Below are 20,005 nucleotides of genomic sequence, written 5' to 3'. Positions count from 1 at the left end.
CGGGAGGGGAAGAATGAAGCGGGGGAAATCGGAGGGGTAGACGAACCATGAGAGACGATGGACTCTGAAAAACAAACTGAGGGTTCTAGAGGGGAGGGGGGTGGGAGGATGGGTTAACCTGGTGGTGGGTATTGAGGAGGGCACATTCTGCATGGAGCACTAGGTGTTATGCACAAACAATGAATCATGGAACAGTTCATCTAAAACAAATGATGTAATGTATGGGGATTAACATAAGAATAAAAAAAATAGGGATTATCGATTTAGGTTGCCATGATGGATATTTACAGACAGTTAATCCTCCTGCCCTCCTTTTCATCATTTCTACCAAAAAATTAATACGTACTTGTTCCCTTTAGCACTGGCTGAATCACGGTATACAAGGTCATTAGAGCACTGTCCCTGTGGTTATGTGTTCCCATCACAGTACTTGAGCAATCCTTCCATGCTTTCTAGAAAATCTCTTCTCTGCCATATTCTTTCCCAGCTACCACTCCTAAGTTACTGTTCAAACCCTCCTCAGTGGCAAAGGTGTTTATGATGCTTTTCATAATGGCAAAAGACTTCTAGTAATCTCTAATTGTCTGTCGGTCCTACTACTGCATGCCTGGATCACTTACTTGCAGGTGTCTGAGGTCACTATAAAACCCAGGTTTCTCATGTCAGATGGATATTCTTTATCTTCATGAACAGTCAGGCACTGTCACTTGCATACATTTTGGCATTAGTTCCAACATGAAATAAAGAATAGAATGAATCCAGCAGAAGAACACATCATTACAAGGGCTCATCAGCAGACAGACTTTATAGATGGAATGCTAATGTCCATTGGCTGCGAGTGTAGCTACCGTCTGATCTTTTAACTCCCATTGGCTGAAAGCAAACACTCATACTCAGAGCCACCAATAGGTTAAAAGAATAGGTTGTCCTACCTCTTTCTCTCCTGCCCTTCCTCCCTCCCTTCCTGCCTCTCTCCCTCTGTCTCTCTCCCTATATGTCAGTTTACCTATCTATGTATAATTTAAGAAAATTTTAGAGAAAATAGTGCTAAAAAAAAATCAGAGTTGCTTAAAAACGTATTTAAAAAGAGATACACTCAATGGGGGCGCCTGGGTGGCTCAGTCGGTTAAGCATCTGCCTTCAGCTTAGGTCATGATCTCAGGGTGCTGGGATCGAGTCCCACCTCAGGCTCCCTGCTCCATGGGGAGTCTGCTTCTCCCTCTCCCTCTGCCCCCCACCCCGCGCCTCGTGCTCTTTCTCTCACTCACTCTTTCTCTAATAAATAAAAAAATCTTAAAAAAAAAGATACACTCAAAAATATTTGTTGCACACTTCTTAGGCATGTACTTGTCACCAGTTCCTGCTAGGCACGGTCCCAGGTGAGGAACATAAAAGGCAAATACACAATGACCATGGTCTAAAAATTGTTTTTGTTGCAAAAAAGTTAATGTAGCCTGCAACTAACTTTTTTTCTCCCCTATAGTTCTTCAGATCCTGCCTCCGTTCTTTAATTCGGTTGCCAATTATTCACTTTCCCTCTTTCATATGATGTGTGCTACCAAGAAAAACAAAGGGAAAATGCATTACTAAATTTCAGAGAAACATCTACGTGCATGTGAGTAACATCCAAATACTGCCGTGCTAACATAACTAATGTTCACTTCCCCTCATTCAAAAAGGTTTGCTTCTTCCTCCTTTAATGTCGTTCATAAATTTGGTCTCCAGGGACTGCAGGTTGCTGTTAATTATGCATATCAAGTCCCTCTGTGCCAGAGGAAACTTAATTATTCTAATTTTCAAGGTCACAGACATATCCAAAGGTGCTAGTTTGACAGTCCAGAGAATAACGCTAGCTCAAGGGAATCAGAGGCAGGACGTGTTATGGAAGACTGGTTACAACCTTATCCAAGACGCTGTGCTGAACGTTCACCAGCCTCCCAACCCGAATTAAATGGCTTAGGACAAGCTCCCCCAGAGTGACCGGGACAATGAACCTGGCCATAAATAGGAAACACTTCTTCACCACATTAGGGGGGCAACTCTCTTTTCTGAGTCCCTCAAGCTGCAGCTTCTTCCTGACAGGCCAGTGCTGACTTAAACCTTCCCGCTTATCCACTGGGGTTTCACCCATGAGGACAGGAAAGAGAAAAAGTAAGAAACAAAGTACTCAGCAGAATTTTAAATAAAAGCTGTTCTACAATTGCTGAGAAAACTATTTGCAGGGTAAATTTCAAGATACTGACCAGCAGGGATTGGGATTCTATTTTAAAACTTCTTGGCTTCTTGAGGAAGCCCAAGTTTAGAGGATTTTCGATATTACAACTAAAATGGGCCATACTGAAGGACCCGTTTCTAAACAATGTAAACCTATCTCGTTGATAAATATTTCAAGTAATTAGGGCGCCTGGGTGGCTCAGTTGGTTAAGCGACTGCCTTCGGCTCAGGTCATGATCCTGGAGTCCCGGGATCGAGTCCCGCATCGGGCTCCCTGCTCAGCAGGAAGTCTGCTTCTCCCTCATCCTCCCCCATCTCATGCTCTCTCTCTCTGTCTCATTCTCTCTCTCTCAAATAAATAAATATAATCTTTAAAAAAAAAAAAATATTTCAAGTAATTAACCTATAAAACGTGTATTATCAGTTTATCAGAACCACAAAGGCAAAGGATATTTTTGGTTCCTAAAATCATCACCTAAGAGGTAAGTAGAGTTCGGGATCTCATGGCTTCTGGAATACAACGTCTGATTCACAGGAAGAAGACACCACTCCAAATTCCCGTGTCTGACTCTGGGTACAAGATTTACCTCTTTCCTCCTTACTTTCCAAATCTTGCAGTTGCTAATTATTTCCAGCCGTGTATGGTTCATAAAGCCTGTATGGGAACCAGAGGCTGTGACAGTATGTCTCCTTCAGGACCTCTACGTAGCTCATTCAGAACGATCGTCCAGGAAGTCGCCTAGCAGGACTGCACCCATAAATCCCTCCATACACACACACACTCTCCCAAACGCACACACAGCCACAAGGAAGCCAAACTCTGACTATGAATACAATTTGAGAGCAGGGTTCCAAGCCTGCAGAAAGCTATGTAAGCTGTCCTTAAAGAAAATGCCATTGAGCCATCCAATTCCAAAAGTTTAAAAATGCAGTTAAAATTTTTAAATATTAAACACTTTGAAGAAGGAGTTTGTTTTAAAAACAAGGCCTCAAGGGACACCTGGGTGGCTCAGTCAGTTAAGCATCCAACTCTTGATTTCGGCTCAGGTCATGATCTCAGGGTCATGAGATGGGGCCCCACGTCGGGCTCCACACTGGGTATGGAGTCTGCTTAAGATTCTCTCTCTCCCTCCACCCCCGCCCCATGCACATGCACACCCTCTCTCTCTCGCAAAAAAACAAAACAAACAAAAAACACAAAAAAACCCATGAACAAAAACAAAAAACAAAAATCCCCACAAACAAACAAACAAACAAACAAACAAACAAACCCAAGCCCTCAAGAAGGTTAGCAGGCCCTCAGCTGGCCCACCAATGCTGAGTACATCAGGGCGGGTAGGAATTATGCAGAGAGTTCTCGCAGCCCCTAGCATGGGGAAGGAAGCTGGTTTCCAAAGTCAGTGGTCTGAAAGCAAGTTTATCAGGACACGGACTCTGGTGTCCCACCAGGTCAGAGTCAGTTTTAGGAGGAAGAAGTCCAGTGGCCAGGATATCTTCATGAGAAGAAAGTGACCCATATCGTGAAAGACAAGGCCACTAGAACTTTCAACAGAGAGTTAACAAAAGTACAGAGGTTTTAGCAAAACTAGGGGAGAAAAAACCTGCCTATCATTCTTGGATAGTTTATGTAAAATCTTGTTTTGGATTCTAGAAGATAAATGACCTTTCACGGCTCTTTCTTCGGTCAACATTCTAATTTTTCATTTGGAGAAAAGCTCTCACTCAGTCTACTGTGGAAGAGTGAGTGCAAAAACGATATTCAAATTTCAGCTCCACTGCTATGGAGCTGTTGAAGATTTTTGCAAGTTACTGGGTTTCTCTGTGCTCCCGTTTCCTCATCTGAACTTTCCTCCACACTGGTTTTCATAAAGACATATTTTCCGTAAACAAACTCCTGGCCTCTCTCCAACACTTGACTCATTCCATTCAGCTCCAGGAGGGGTGATTTACTGGCTTAGTACATATGGGGAGAATAACTAGGCAAGCTCCATTCAGCTCCATACTTCTTCCTCTTGGGAATAAGCTGCCCACAGGGAAGCCCATTTTGACGGCCCGACCCAGAGTTCAGATACAGCTGGGGTCTGGGGAGCAGGTGAGGAGGCTCCCACTGATGTTGTAACTGGTGTGTACATCTGCCTAATTTGGGATTCAACCTTTGCAAGCTCATTTGGCTCTGACACTGTCTTACACCTGCCAACTTCCCTTCTTCACAATGAAGCTGATGTTTTGGCCTCCATGTTTGCTCTTTTGCTTTCTTTCTTAGATTGTTCAAAACTCAGGCTGAGACGGTGGGTCTCCCTCAGGCAGCCTCAACAATCTGCAAAATAGGGACCAGGATGTTGCAAGGATAAACGAGGAGGCATGTGAAGCTGCCTAGCATTAAGTCCCACCCAGTGTAAAAATCCCAGTACATGTTGGCCGAATAGAATCTTGTACTCCTCGCTGAACAGGTGACCTGAGTGGGCCCAGTGCCAGTGTGCCAGCCAGCCACACACATCTCCAGATTCGAGACAGAGGCTGGCTCCTGAGCAACTCCACGCTGCCCCTGGGAACTGCCTGGGTAGCAACGTCTGTGAGCCTTGTAGTACATTCTGGAGTAACAGCATGAAAAACTTAGCAGAATTCAGAGATCAGTGGCTCTACACTGGGCTTAGTGACAAGTCGAATCCCTGGGACTCTGAATGCAAAAGAGCAGAGAGAAAGGAAGCGTGAAAGCACAGTCGTGTTCTGCCAACGCACTTTCAGCAGGCAGCAAGGACAAGAAATTAATGAAGGTGGAGGGACAGACCTGCCCCAAACTCCAGCTGTGGTTAGATGAATTCATCACAGAGCACAAGAAATGCAATTGGAATCCGGAGCAAATACCTTTGCTAAGAACTAGTTGGTATTCTAATCTCAGAAGTGTGGGGACTGTTTAAATTTTTATCCTGCCTACAAACGTGTTCCTTGCTACCCAGGCCTATCAGAGTACAGATTTTGCCTCTTAAAGATCGGTAAGGATGATAAACAATTCCTAATATATAAAGTAACTGTGCCCACAACTGTAATTTAATAACAGAACAGGCTCAGGACTTATCATTCATAATGTCATACATTTATCTGCCCCTGGAAAATCAGAAACCTCTTAAATAAAAATGCACATAAATCCAGGTGCAATCATGAAAAAAAAGAAAAAGAGAGGAAAAGAAAAAATCTTGGCAACAGCAAAAGTGACCGTTCAGCCTTCTCTGAAGGTAGGTAGATGATAACAGCTAACATTTCCTGAATGCTTTTTTTTTTTTTGCCATATATTGTCCTAAGCAGTTTCGTAAATTAATTTACTTAATCTTCACAACAACCCTAGAAGGTAAGGGCTATTTTTATCCCCACTTTACATTTAAAGGAATTGGCCGCAGGAAAGCAAACGGACTTGTCCAAGGTCATACAACTAAGGGGCTGACCCAGGAGTCGAACCCGGGCCATGTGGTCCCAGAATGCCTTCGTTGGACCCCCTTCCACAAGCCCTCCCCCCAACTCTAGAATGAACTTCTACAGCTTCAAGTTGATGTGAACCTATTTCTGAATCCCGCCTTCCAGTCACTGTGTCTGCAAGATTTTATAACGTATCCACCCGTCAGCAAACGTAAAACTACTCTAGGTAGGCCTGCATATCCTCCCCTCCGATGCTCACGGGATTAGCCTTGGATGAAAGAAGCCATTCTGGTTCTTTTCTTTCCACTTTTCCTCCAGAAACATTTCCACATCCCTGACTAGTGGTCCTGGCTCATGGCAGTAGATGGACACACTGACACGAAGACACTTGTTCGGGTAACATACACAGGGAAACCTCACCCAGATTCACCGAAAGAAGAGTGCTTCGGTCACTTTCCAAGTAGGACCAGACTCATTGTAAGACTCTCACATACATGTGTTACCTTGCTTCATACGATGACTGTATTTTAGATTGCGGTGAATCAAACTTGCATTACAACGCTGCTGAGCTGTTCCTGGGTATTTAGTGGGTCGGGCTGGCACCACCTTTACTTTGCCATCTAATCTCTTCCTCCAAGTAGGTATTCTTTTTTTTTTTTTTTTTTAAGATTTTATTTATTTGCGAGAGAGACAATGAGAGACAGAGAGCATGAGAGGGAGGAGGGTCAGAGGGAGAAGCAGACTCCCCGCTGAGCAGGGAGCCCGACGCGGGACTCGATCCCGGGACTCCAGGATCATGACCTGAGCCGAAGGCAGTCGCTTAACCAACTGAGCCACCCAGGCGCCCCCAAGTAGGTATTCTTGTCCCCACTTTGGAGAAAAGAAAACTGGGACTCAAAAAGGTTAAGTAGCTTCCCCTGTAGTGACTCGGGGAGTGAACAGTAGAGGAGCAAGGATATTAGTCCAAATCTGCGTAATTCTGAAATACATGCTTGAAACCACTGCCTATAGTTGTATATTCATATACACATAGAGCATTAAAACAAATTTGTTTTTCAGTATGACAAGCTCTGCAGATTGAGAGAAGAATTTTAGAGTAAGGGTAATCCACTTCGGAAGGCTTGCAATCTAGGTGACTTTAAGAGACAGAAAGCATGGGGCACCTGGGTGGCTCAGTCGTTAAGCGTCTGCCTTCGGCTCAGGTCATGATCCCAGGGTCCTGGGATCGAGTCCCGCATCGGGCTCCCTGCTCTGTGGGAAGCCTGCTTCTCCCTCTCCCACTCCCCCTGCTTGTGTTCCCTCTCTCGCTGTGTCTCTCTCTGTCAAATAAATAAATAAAAAATCTTTAAAAAAAAAAAAAAAAGAGACAGAAAGCATGGACGGTGCCAAGGCATGAGACTGTAAATCCAGATCTATCAGTTCAAGGGACCATGTGCAGATATTTACTTTGATAACTACCTAGAACTACTTGGAACTATGTAAAAAACTAAATAGGAGAAGTATATATGCTAATCTGCAATGATACAAAAATGCCAGGAGGTCGAAGACGAGAAGATAGGAGGCAAAAGAAAAATAGCTTTTGTGTCGGGATGAGATTATGAATACTGTCGATGGACATGTAGCTATCTTTTATAATGTTATACATGAGAAGATTATTACAAAACCCATTATAGTCAGGGAAATCATAGTGTATTACTTTTTTGTAAGTGAAAACAAGAGAACTGTGAAAAGGGACCAATTACCCTACAAACATCTATTTCTTTTTTTTTTTTTTTTGGTTATTTTTATTTTTTTCTTTAAAGTCCATTGATCGTCACAAAACCCCAGGAAATGCAACTAAGGAGAAAACAAATGTCCAACCAAGATCTAAGAACCCAGAGCTACGGAGGAGACGTGGCACTGGACTGCTGGGTGTGCGGGAGGGGGCGGGAGGGGTGGTCCCCATGGGGCAGCTGGCCATGGGAGATGCAGGAGGGAGATGAGGCTGCCGGCCAGGTGGGCGGTTATGTTAATCGCTGCACGATGACGGCGTTGAGCAGGTTGGCTTCCTTCAGGGTCTAACTCTCGTCAGCCAGCTCTTTGTTCGGGAAGGTAGTCATGAGGACAAAGCTGGTGGCAGCCATGGCCGGCCGGGCGTCCACGATGAAGAGTCGGATGTCGCTGATCCTGTGGCTGTGGTTGAACTGCACCAGCCTCCCGCCATCGGCGAGCCAAATCTGGATGTTTGTGGTGGGCTGGGACTTGTCAATTGAGACGGAAGAGCTGGCTTTGGCTTCGTTTTCCACCTGCTGCACTGGAGAGCTGGTATTCAACACCTGGGGGGCCGTGCTGCCCAGTTTCTGACCCTCTCCAGTGAAGGCTTTGAAGGCTCCCTTGGGTTTCACAAAATCCTCATCCCGATGGTCTTCCATGTCCAAATTCACCTGCCCACCGTGAGCTAACCTCCGTAGTTCGGCTGGCACCTCCCCTCTGCGAATCGACTCCAGAAACTGGGCATTGGATGGGTCTTGGTAGCTTCTGAGTTCACCATTGTCCAGGCTGAACCCACTCTTCCAGAGCTTCAACACTACATGAACATCCTGGCCGGAATGCCGCCTCCTTTCTCCTGCCACGTAGGCAGACTCTTCTTCCGGTGCTGCCCCAAGGTGATAGCCACCCCCTGCAAACGGTCTTGGTTTACTGGCTTCTCCAGGGCTCTTGGTCACTCGCTCCACAGCTACAGCTCCATGTTCCTTGGCACCTTTAAAGAGATCATCCACCATCTCGTTGGGACTTTTCTTCCTGGGAGGGCTGACAATATGCTGTCCACTTCTCTATGAGCCCCCGGCATAAAACCTCTGGCCCTCTTCCTCCTCTTCCTCCTCATCTTGGTCATGAATGAAGTCTCTGAAGGATGTCACCCTATTATCGCTGGGGGCTGTGCGTCTGGACACTGAACTGGGGGTTGCCTGCGAAATGGTCACAATGTCTTCGTCCCCTCCATCCTCATAAAAGCTCGCTAGGGCGATCTGCAGGTCCCAGCCGGCCGACTCGAGGAAGAAGTGGGCCCGGTCCTCCTCGCCCCCAGTCACTGCCATGAACTCCCTCACCGCGTCCTGTCGCTCCGCTGCCATCTTCGCCCTGTGAGCCGCCTCTACAAACATCTATTTCTGTCTAATATCTAATATCATTTCTGGCTTTGGCATTTTGATCGGGAAGCTTGTTCTAACCTGATATTGGTTAGGAAACCTAAAAATCAAGCTTGCTAGAATTAGGTCTGAAAGAGTATTAAAAAAATTTTAGAAAAGGGCTCAGGGAGGAGTCGCCAGGTAAGGTCAGGGTCAGTATGGAAGAATAACTTATTAAGTGCATGGGCTCTGGAGTCAAAATGATTCTGCCACTTCCTGGCCCAGGGACGCTGGGAGAGCTACCCAACACCTATGACCTGGCTTCACTTTCCCCATCTGTAAAGCCTAGATAGCAGCACATCTCACGGGGATGTTTTAAAATTATGAATATAAGCACTTAGTATTATTCCTGACACATGTCAGTTATTATTTTAACATTGACTTTTCGTGTTTTTTTTTTCTTCTAACCTGATCTTAACTTGTTGGGCTGGAGATCAGTGACTTCAGGTCAATGAAATGTCTTGTGTATATATGGCTACACAAGTGAATTCCCGCAAGAGGCTGATTAGTGTATTCATAAGGAGGAATGGGTAGCAAACAAATGAATTAGAAGTTCAATTTACACTTCAATTGTGAACCCCATAATTTGTTAGCATCAGACCTTTTGCCCTAACAGCAGGTTTTAAAAAGAGAAAATACTGATTAACCTTGGGTCATTACTACAAAACACTGAACAGTGAAATTCCACCTCTAACTGTGAAAGTCATTCCCAGTATCCTTAACACTCTCATCTTGAAATGTCTACTGAAGGAAAAAGACCTGAGGAAACAATCACAGACCAGAAGTATGAACGAGCTCCTAGTTGGTGGCATTACAGGTAATTTTCCTTGTTGAAGATAATATGTACATACACACGCACATACTGCACCCATGGATGCATAAAAACAAATGTGAGGCCATTCTCAACCTGAAGTATCATCAGAATCACAGATAGACTTAAACATTCCTGTCCCCTGTCCCAGAGATCCAACTTACGAATCATACTTATGGATCAGAATTTCTATGAAATTTTGGGGTGCCTGGGTGGCTCAGTCAGTTAAGTGTCTGTCTTCAGCTCAGGTCATGATCTCAGGGTTTGGGGATTAAGCCCCACCTCCCGCTCCCTGCTTCTCCCTCTCCCTCTGCCCCTCCCCCTGCTTGTGCCTTTTCTCTCTTGCGCCCTCTCAAATAAATGAAATCTTAAAAAAAAAAAAAGAATTTCTGTGAAATTTTAAAAAGATACTCAGATGATTCTAAGGATCAGCCAGGTTGGATCATTACTGACCCATGCGGGATGTCTTCCTTTACTCTGATTAAGGAGCTTCAGCCACCCAGACAGCAGATGAAAGATTTGTTTTCCCTCCCTGAAAGGTCCTCAACTTAAATTTTACTAGAATCTCCTGCAAAGTTTTGAAAAACACAGCCATCCAGGCCCCGTCCCCAGTAATTCTGACCCCACCACTCTGGGATGGTGTCCTGAGCATGGATATTGTTGAAAAGAGGAAAGTAATTCTAAAATGCAGCCACACGGTGAGAGCCACTGACTCAAAACAGTGTATCAGTTTACTAGAGCTGCTACAACAAAGTAGCACTGACTCAAAACAGTGTACCAGTTTGCTAGAGCTGCTACAACAAAGTAGCACAGACTGGCTTCCACAATACATTTTCTTTTCTCACAGTTCTGGAAGCTGGGAAGTCCAAGATCAAGATGTCAGCACAGCTGGTTTCTTCTGAAGCCTTTCTCCCTCAGTTGTAGTTGGCCATCTTCACACTGTCTTTCCTTTATGTGCATCTGAGTCTAAATTTCCCCTTTTTATAAAGACACCATTCAGTTTGTACTAGGGACCATCTCAATGGCCCCGTTTTAATTTAATTAGCTTTGAAGACCCTATCTCTCAATACAGTTATATTCTGAGATACTAGAGGTTAGGACTTCAACATATGAATGGGGTTGGGGGAGCAGAATTCAGCCCATAACAGGTTGTGACTTTTGAAATTATATTGTGTGCCATCAGAGTGGTAGAACCTTTTCCTTCTAAGAGAGAAGCCATTGAAAGGGTGCAGTCATTACATTTCAATTATGTAGTTTCTGCCAATTTCTTGTCAATGTGTCTTTGAGAAGGGAAAGGGCTTGTTCATTGACAGATGTCATAGTGAGATATACGGAGCAGTCTTCTCCGACCTGCTCTGTAAAACTGCATCATCCATTCTTTTTTTTTTTTTTAAAGATTTTATTTACTTGAGAGAGAGAATGAGATAGAGAGAGCATGAGAGGGGGGAGGGTCAGAGGGAGAAGCAGACTCCCCGCTGAGCAGGGAGCCCGATGCAGGACTCGATCCCGGGACTCCAGGATCATGACCTGAGCCAAAGGCAGTCGCTTAACCAACTGAGCCACCCAGGCGCCCTGCATCATCCATTCTTAAAATCAGTGTGATTCTAAGCAATAACACAAACTATATTTTGCGTTGTTTTTTCCAATAATATTCATTAACACATTAAAGTATTTTTCTTCTTGGGACCTTGGAGGACATTTTCCCCCTATGTTTGAGATGGACATTAACAATTAGCTATGTTTCATTCTTTCTTCTCATGACAAAAATGTTATTTCATTTATTTATCAAATTTCAATATAGCACCCACACTGTACAGGACACTGGTTCAAGCTTTTTTGCAAATAGATTAACTCACAGTGTAAGCTCCATATTTCACATGTAGAGCAATGAATGCAGATAAAGAATCAACTGTGTGGTAGAAAAAATGTCAGACTTCGAATCAGAAGTTCAAGTTTTAAATTATATGATGCATAGGAAACTATGTCTTTAAAAAAGGCTATGTGGGGAGCCTGGGTGGCTCAGTCGCCTGAGTGTCCGACTCTTGATTTCTGCTCAAGTCATGATCTCAGGGTTGTGAGATTGAACTCAGCATCAGGCTCTGAGCTCAGCAGCCAGTCTGCTTGAGATTCTCTCCCTCTCTCTCTGTCCCTTCCCCCTGCTCTCTCTCTCTCCCTCTTAAATAAAGTAAATAAAAATAAATCTTTTTTTTTTAAGAAGTTACATTTCCTCATGTATGAAATCAATGATCTCACTGAGGTGTTTTAAGTATTATGAAGAAATGTGGAAATTAGATACTAACACATAAAATCACTTCATAAAATATAATAGAATAAACAATTCCTAACTCTTTTTTCATCTTCTGCTCCTTCTTCTTCTCATACCACCAACATCAGTAAGACACTCTGGAACAAGGGATTAAAAGTAAGGAGCTCATTGAGAGATAGCCCTCTGCCCACATACAATGGATTGATTTCTCACAAAAGCCCTTCTGGAAATATCTCAAAATGTAATGTTTTAGAACAAAAATAAAATACATGCTTCCTGCTAGCCTGGCCTTGGTGGCTTGAAATATTAACTGGACAACTCTCATGTGTAAGAGTCCACATGGCTATTCATCTTTGGTTTTCAACTTCTGTCCTCAGGGCCAAGTCAAAGGCTTAAATCATAAACTGGCAACAGTTCAAAGGACTCCAGGAGAACCTGAACATTTCTATAAAAACAAAATAAAAAAAAGCATGCTGTGTTAAGTTGTTAGAACAAAACACATATGCCAGGGATTTTCTCAGTAGCTCCGCAAACATTTGACCATACTGTGCATGCAGCATGCACTTGGGGACTTTCGGCTACTGACATCCCAGCTCTGCTTCCCAACAGCTGTGCCAAATTAGGAAAGCTTATTTTTAGAAACCATAAACTAGAAAGAACCTCTCTTCTGTCAAAAGACTGGTTTGCTCACATGATTTGCCTCTCACTGATGAAGGAGATTTCAGAATCACATCTCTAGGTTTGAAAACACAAACTCGTGCGAACATACAAGACATGAAAATATTTCTTGCCTAAACCTTTTAAACAGTAATGTTTACAATTACAATAAAAAAGGACACAAGAGAGGAATCAACTTCTGGCAGGTCCATCGAGAGCCAGCCCCTTAATTGTGTTTGCACATGGCTATAGAATTTTCAAAGGGTGTTTATATATATCACACTCTTTCATTTGTGACTAGAAATATTTTTTGAAAATAGAAAAGAAAGTGTCATCTCCATTTTATTTTTTTTTTTTTTTAAAGATTTTATTTATTCATTTGACAGAGAGAGACACAGCAAGAGAAGGAACACAAGCAGGGGGAGTGGGAGAGGGAGAAGCAGGCCCCCTGCTGAGCAGAGAGCCCAATGTGGGGCTCAATCTCAGGACCCCGGGATCATGACCTGAGCCGAGGGCAGACACCCAATGACTGAGCCACCCAGGCACCCCTCATCTCCATTTTAAAGGATGCTGAGGGTTGGTGGGGTTGAGCACCTTAGTTCAAGTATCTCAGCTAAAAGGTAGCATCCAGGGAAAACTGAACCTCAGGATTTTTAAAGATGCAGCTTGAGTTTCTTTTGACTACATGAGACATGGACAAGTGCCTGATGAACATCAGAGAAGGGGGATGCATCCTGGTTTTTGGTTCAGTGGTGTGAAAATATGGCCACCCCCGGTACCTGGTAGCAGACAGATAGAAACATATTAAGGCACATTACATGCAGGTGGATGTACAGAATAAGGAAGCTTGACCACAGTCAGGTCTCTTTCCCTTTGCCATCAGCTTTTCAGAAACTCAATGCATCGCTGCCTGACCGCTGCTTGGTAAAGTACATTATCTGTATTTGCCAAATCTTAAGTTTCTTCAAGACAGCGAGAGTATAGATGTATTTGTCTTATTTATTTACCATTTTGGGTGGCATTACACATAGCAATCTGAATACCACAGATGTGAAAATATGTTTTCTAGGTTTTGTGTCTAAAAAAAAGCCAATCATTTATTTCAGGATATCAATACCTCATAGAATGCCTGATTAAAGAGGTACACTCACTAACTTCCAAAACATCTCATTTGTAAAGTAACCCTTGGGTCATGAAGGTGGCTGCAGAAGGTGGGAAGTTATAAAGTAAGCTTCTGAGGGATCTTTCTAGAGTTTGGTCAAGTTTTGCATCCATACCCCGGAAACTGATGAGGTTGTGGATAAGATATATCCAGAAGAGTTTCCCTGCCCAATGATGTCTGGATCTAGAATTAATTTGGTTTTTACTATTTATATTTCAAATCCTAACCCAGGTCCACTTGAGTCTATGTGATGGTCAAGGGACAGAAAGAGACAGTTTCATGGTGGTTTAAACACAGATGCCCCTAATTGGCATGAGATGCCACTTCTAGTTTTAAATCAGCGGGACAGGGAGCAGATTCTCTGGCTTCTTGGGGAGCAATGAAATGAATCAAGCAGCTAAAGACCGATATTAAAGGCCTGCACCCACTGTGGAATCCCAATTGGTCATATTCACCCCTCCCGATGTGGGGGTCAGCCACAATTCACAGTCAATGTTAAAATGCTTTAAGACGTATTTATTATCTTCCAGACACAATTTACTGCTTTTGATTATTCATTTTTCATTACTATGGAAAGCAAGATTAAATTGTTTCAGAAGCAACTTCTTATATTAATCTTTCAAACACATGCTCCACGTAAAACCCTCTGTCAGGAAAACGGATATAATTCCTGCTGCCAAAACAGCCATAGATAAAAGTAAACCAACATTAAATAAAAATAGTTCTAGAGTCCAAAATGTGGTGGAAAACCAGGAGCAGACAGAGAGAGAAGATACAAAGTAGATGATTGCAGGGTGGGTGGGGGTGCGGAGGAATGCTTGAGAGTTTATTTATTAGACCCCGCAAATTTATTCTATGAACATTTTCATTTCAAAAGTAATTTAAATTAGGTCTTTATTTAACTGTGAAATTAGATTACTTCTCTGTTTAACATGCAATACACTTAGGAACTTAATAAATGACAAGTAGTGAGGTAGGAGTCACACCACATCTTGGAATCTATACAAATTGCCTCTTAGCACTGGGAGAAATTGGAAATAACCACCTCCCTTGACACAACAGGAGCCTGACACCCGCAAAGGTGATGGCACCTGTCTGAACGGCAGAAGGGGTTGGCTCACATGGCTAGATAGGAGCAAAGCCAGAGCTGGAACCTACTTACAGAGCAATTCCATTCCACTATCCACTCAGGTTAACACATATTTGGACAGCTTGCAGTTTGAAAGCCCAACGATTACTAACCTTTGGTAAAATATTACTTTCCTTTTGACTTTCTCTCCTTATTGAAACTCTCCCTCCTATTGACTCCCAAGACACCGATGGCACTCTATTGTGTCTCTCTCTGCCCTTAGTTTGGTCAGTGGACACCTCCACCACTGACCACTAATGTAATGGAGGCACTTCAACATTCTATTCTCTTCCTTCTCTATATGCTGAAGGCTGTAATTATGAACACCACACACTGCCGGAGAGTTTTTTATTCTAGTCACAGAAGCACACTCCGCCTGTGCAGGGCAAGCTGGAAGGGCCAGCATCAGGGCCCCTGAAAGCCATTCTCAACCAGTGATGGTCTGGGAGGTGTGGACATGGGTTCCGGGTTCCTTGGCCCTCAGGTGAGATAAATCTGAGGTCATTGCAAACTATTTCCCAGAGCTCCCTCCACGGGGCTGAATGTTATGGCCCAGAGGGGTTACTGGCTTCATAATAAAACCTTTACTGACTTACTTCCCTTCCTGACCTCACTTCCTTACCCTCCTCTTAATGTTTCCCAGGATCACCCTCTAATAAACAACTTGCATTCAAAATCCTTGTCTCCTGCTTCTAGGGGAACTCAAGACACTACATTATCTAAACACCATGCTGTACATCTCCAATTCTGCACTTTGACTGAGGCCATTCTCTCTATCCAGAACATATCTGTCATGTATGTCTACCCTTATCAACGTTACCCACCCTTCAAGGCTCAAGGCCAGGCTCACCACTACCAATACTCCTAAGACATTCACCCAGGAAGAACACCACCTAACTCCAGAAATGTGTACCTTTCAACAGTACACTCCAGCACATCTCATATGAAAATGTTTACATGTATATTTACTTTGACTACAATCCAGGAACTAAATTATGAACTTCCGGAGGGCAGACACCCTGTCATCCCTGTTCTCACCTCCAATAGAGCAAATGTGCTTCCATGTGGTAAGCACTCATTAATTGTCTGCTGAACAAAGGTGAACTTTAGAAATGTCCCTAAATAAAACCGTGTGTTTCTTATTAAAAGAGTCTTCCTAATGGAGTTATTTTCTTACCTTACAGGGAACTCTGGCTTTAACATTTTAGAATGAATACACCTAATAAGGCACAGTAGATGAGAGAAAAATGCTAAAATGGTCTCAATTCTCTTAGTTTTGGATCAGAGGTACTGGAGCCTGCCTGTTATAGAGAATTTTAAAAAATACACTTACATCAATGGATAGATCATCCAGACAGAAGATCAATAGGGAAACATTGACCTTAAAGGACATGTTAGGCCAAATGGACTTAAAAAATATTTACAGAATATTCCATTCTAAAGTGACAGAATACACATTCTTCTCAAGTTCACATGGAAAATTGTCTAAGATAGATCATATACTAGGCAATAAAACAAGTCTTAAATGTAAGAGGACTGAAATCATATCAAGCATCTTTTCTGACCAAAATGGTATGAAACTAGAAACTACATGAAGAAAATTGGAGAATTCACAAATATGTAGGGATTAAACAACATGCTACTGAACAACCAACGGTTCAAAGAATAAATCAAAATAGAAATTTTAAAAAAATACCTTAAAAATAAAATTTATGGGATGCAGCAGAAACAGTTCTAAGAGGGAAGTTCATAGATATCCAAGCCTAGAAACAAGGAAAGTCTCAGGTGAACAATCTAACCTCACACTACAAGGGACTAGGAAAGGAAGAAAAAACAAAGTTCAAAGTTAACAGAAGGAAGGAAATAACAAAGATTAGAGCAGAAATAAATGAAATAAAGAGTAAAACAAAAGAAAAGATCAATGAAACGAACAGCTGGTTCTTTGGAAAGATAAGGTTGACAAACCTCTAGCTAGACTCACCAATAAAAGAAGAGAGAGGACTCAAATAAATAAAATTAAAACTGAAAAAGAAGATGTTATAACTGATACCACAGAAATACAAAGAATCATAAGAGACTACTGTGAAAAATTATATGCCAACAAACTGGACAACCTAGAAGATATTAATTAATTCCTAGAAACATACAACCTACCAAGACTGAATCATGATGAAATAGAAAATCTGAACAGACCAATTACTGGTAATGGGATTGAATCAGAAAGCAAAAACTTCCCAATAAACAGAAGCCCGGGAATAGACAGCTTCACTGGTGAATTCTACCAAACATTTAAACAATTATTAATACCAACCCTTCTCAAACTCTTCCAAAAAAACAGAAGAGTGGGAAGTCTTCCAAACTCATTTTAGAACACCAGCATTACTCTGATAACAAATCCAGACAAGGATGCTACAAGAAAAGAAAATTACAGGCCAGTATCCCTGATGAACATAGATTAAAAAAATCCTCAAATGAATGCAAACTGCATTCAACAATACATTAAAAGGATCATTCACCAAGGTCACCTGGGATTCATTCCAACAATGCACGTATGATTCAACATCTGAAAATCAGTAAATGTGATACACCACATTTAAAAAATGAAGGATATAAATCATACAGTCATCTCAATAGATGCATAAAAAGCATATGTCAAAATTCAACACCATGTATAATAAAAACTCTCAACAAAGCAGGTGTAAAGGGAACATATCTCAACATAATAAAGGTCATATATGACAAGCTCATAGCTAACAACATACTCAATGGTACAATGTTGAAGGCTCTTCCCCCAAGTTCAGGAACAAGATGAAGATATCCACTGTTGTCACTTTTATTAAACATAGTACTGGAAGTCCTAGCCAGAGCAATTAGGTAAGAAAAAGAAAAAAAAAAAAGCACCCAAAGTGGAAAGGAAGAAGTAAAGCTGTCATTATTTGCAAATGACATGATATTATATATATAAACCCTAAAGACTCCACCAAAAACTGTTAGAATTAATAAACAAATTTGGTAACATTTTAGGATACGAAATCAATATACAAAAATTCTGTTGCACTTCTATACACCAATAAGGAACTATCAGAAAGAGAAATTAAGAAAACAATCTCATTTATAATTTCATCAAAAAGAATAACATATCGAGGAATAAATTTAACCAAGGAGGTAAAAAACCTGTGTATTGAAAACTATAAGATTGTAAAGAAACTAATTGAAGAAGACATAAATAAATTCTATTTTCATGGAGTGTAAGCATTAATATTGTTAAAATGTCTATACTACTCAAAGTAACCAAAGAATCAATTAGACCCTTACCTAAATTCCCTTTTTTTCACAGACATAGAACAAATAATCTTAAAATTCGTATGGAACCATAAAAGACCCTGAATAACCAAAGTAATCTTGAGAAAGAAGAATAAAGCTAGAAGCATTACACTTCCTGATTTCAAACTATATCACAAAGCTCTAGTAATTAAAACAGCATGGTACTGGCCTAAGAACAGGCAGATAGATCAATGGAGCAAATAAATATCCCAGAAATAAAACCACATTTATATTGCCAATAAATTTATGACAAAGGGGCCAAGAATATACAATGTGAAAGGAGAGTCTCTTCAGTAAATAGTGTTGGGGAAATTAAACAGACACATGCATAAGAATGAAACTGGACCACTACTTTATACCACACACAAAAATGAACTCAAAGTGGATTAAAGACTTGAATGTAAGACCTGAACCCATAAAATAGTTATACAAAAACATAGGCAGTAAGCTCCTTGACATAGGTCTTGGTGATGACTTTTTTTTTAATCTGACACCAAAACCAAAAGCAACAAAAGCAAAACTAAACAAGTAGGACCACATCAAACTAAAAAGCTTCTGCACAGCAAAAGAAACTACCAACAAAATTAAAAGGCAACTTAATGAATGGGAGAAAATATTGCAAATCATATATTTGATAAGGAGTTAATATCCAAAATATATAAATAACTCATAACTCAATAGCAAAAAAGACAATCCAATTAAAAAATGGGCAGAAGATTTGAATAGACATTTTTTCCAAAGAAGACGTACAGATGGATCAACAATACATGAAAAGATGCTCTACATTGTTAATCATCAGGGAAACGCAAATCAAAACCACATTGAAATATCACTTCACACCAGTTAGAATGGCTAGTATCAAAAAAGACAATAACAATAGTGAAGATGTGGAGAAAAGGGAACCAAGGGAACCTTAGTTCAATGTTGGTGGTAATGTAAATTAGTGCAGCTATAAAGGAAAACAGTATAGAAGTATCTTAAAAAATTAAAAATAGAACTACATAATCCAGCAATCCCACTGGTGAGTATTTATCTGAAAAAAATGAAAACACTAACTCAAAAAGATATATGCACCCCCGTGTTCACTGCATCCTTATTTCCAATAGCCACGACACAGAAACAACCTAAGTGTCCATTAATGGATGAATGGGTTAATAAAGTATGACATATCTATATAATGGAATATGATTCAGTCATAAAAAAGAATGAACTCTTGCCAATTGTGAGAACATGGATGGGCCTGGAGGGCATTATCATAAATGAAATAAGTCAGACAGAGAGAGACAAATAGTGTATGATCTCTTTTACATATGGAACCTAAAACTAACTAAACAAATAACCAAGCTAACAGATATGGGGAGTGGAGTGGTGGTTGCCAGAGGCAGGAGGTAGGGGATGAGGGAAATAAGTGAACTGTTTTTTGGTTTTGTTTTTTTAGTTGAAATAAATTGACTTATTCTTTTTAAAAAAATAATTACATCATGTATGCAGTATCTGGCATGTTATAAGAATCTCATGATTGTTAGTTCTATCCCGAGATGCCAACTGAGACTCACATGAGACCTTTGTCTATGTCCCTCCATGACGTGACTTTTACAACTTGCCAATGGTCCACCCAATTCCCAACCATTATCTGTCTGAGATAATTTGCCGGGGATGTGTGAGAAGAAAAGGGGAGAAGAGAGGCACGCAGGAGGATTTATTCCTAGAGCATCTGGATAGAGATCATATCTGCTCCTACATCCATATCATGCAGACTCCATTTAGATACAGAGGAGTAGGATTGAGTTTCTGGGGAGAATTGCTTCCTAAACTAAAATAGTTTTGTTTCGTTACTTTGAGACTTTTTGTTAATGTTTGTGCA

General features: G+C 41.5%; 1 protein-coding gene and 1 pseudogene across 1 annotated transcript in view; both read right to left on the bottom strand.

Moving 5' to 3' along the window:
* The window catches only part of FAT3 (FAT atypical cadherin 3), a 503,865-nt gene that overhangs the window by 412,486 nt on the left and 71,374 nt on the right, over positions 1–20,005 (bottom strand). The window lies entirely within an intron of this gene.
* LOC102749221 (NSFL1 cofactor p47 pseudogene) lies at positions 7,386–8,753 on the bottom strand (annotated as a pseudogene).

This window comes from Leptonychotes weddellii, chromosome 11, assembly GCF_054177405.1.
Source record: "Leptonychotes weddellii isolate Sample4059 chromosome 11, ASM5417740v2, whole genome shotgun sequence".
In the NCBI taxonomy this organism is placed as follows: Eukaryota; Metazoa; Chordata; class Mammalia; order Carnivora; family Phocidae; genus Leptonychotes; species Leptonychotes weddellii.
This window is presented reverse-complemented; position numbering and strand designations above follow the sequence as displayed.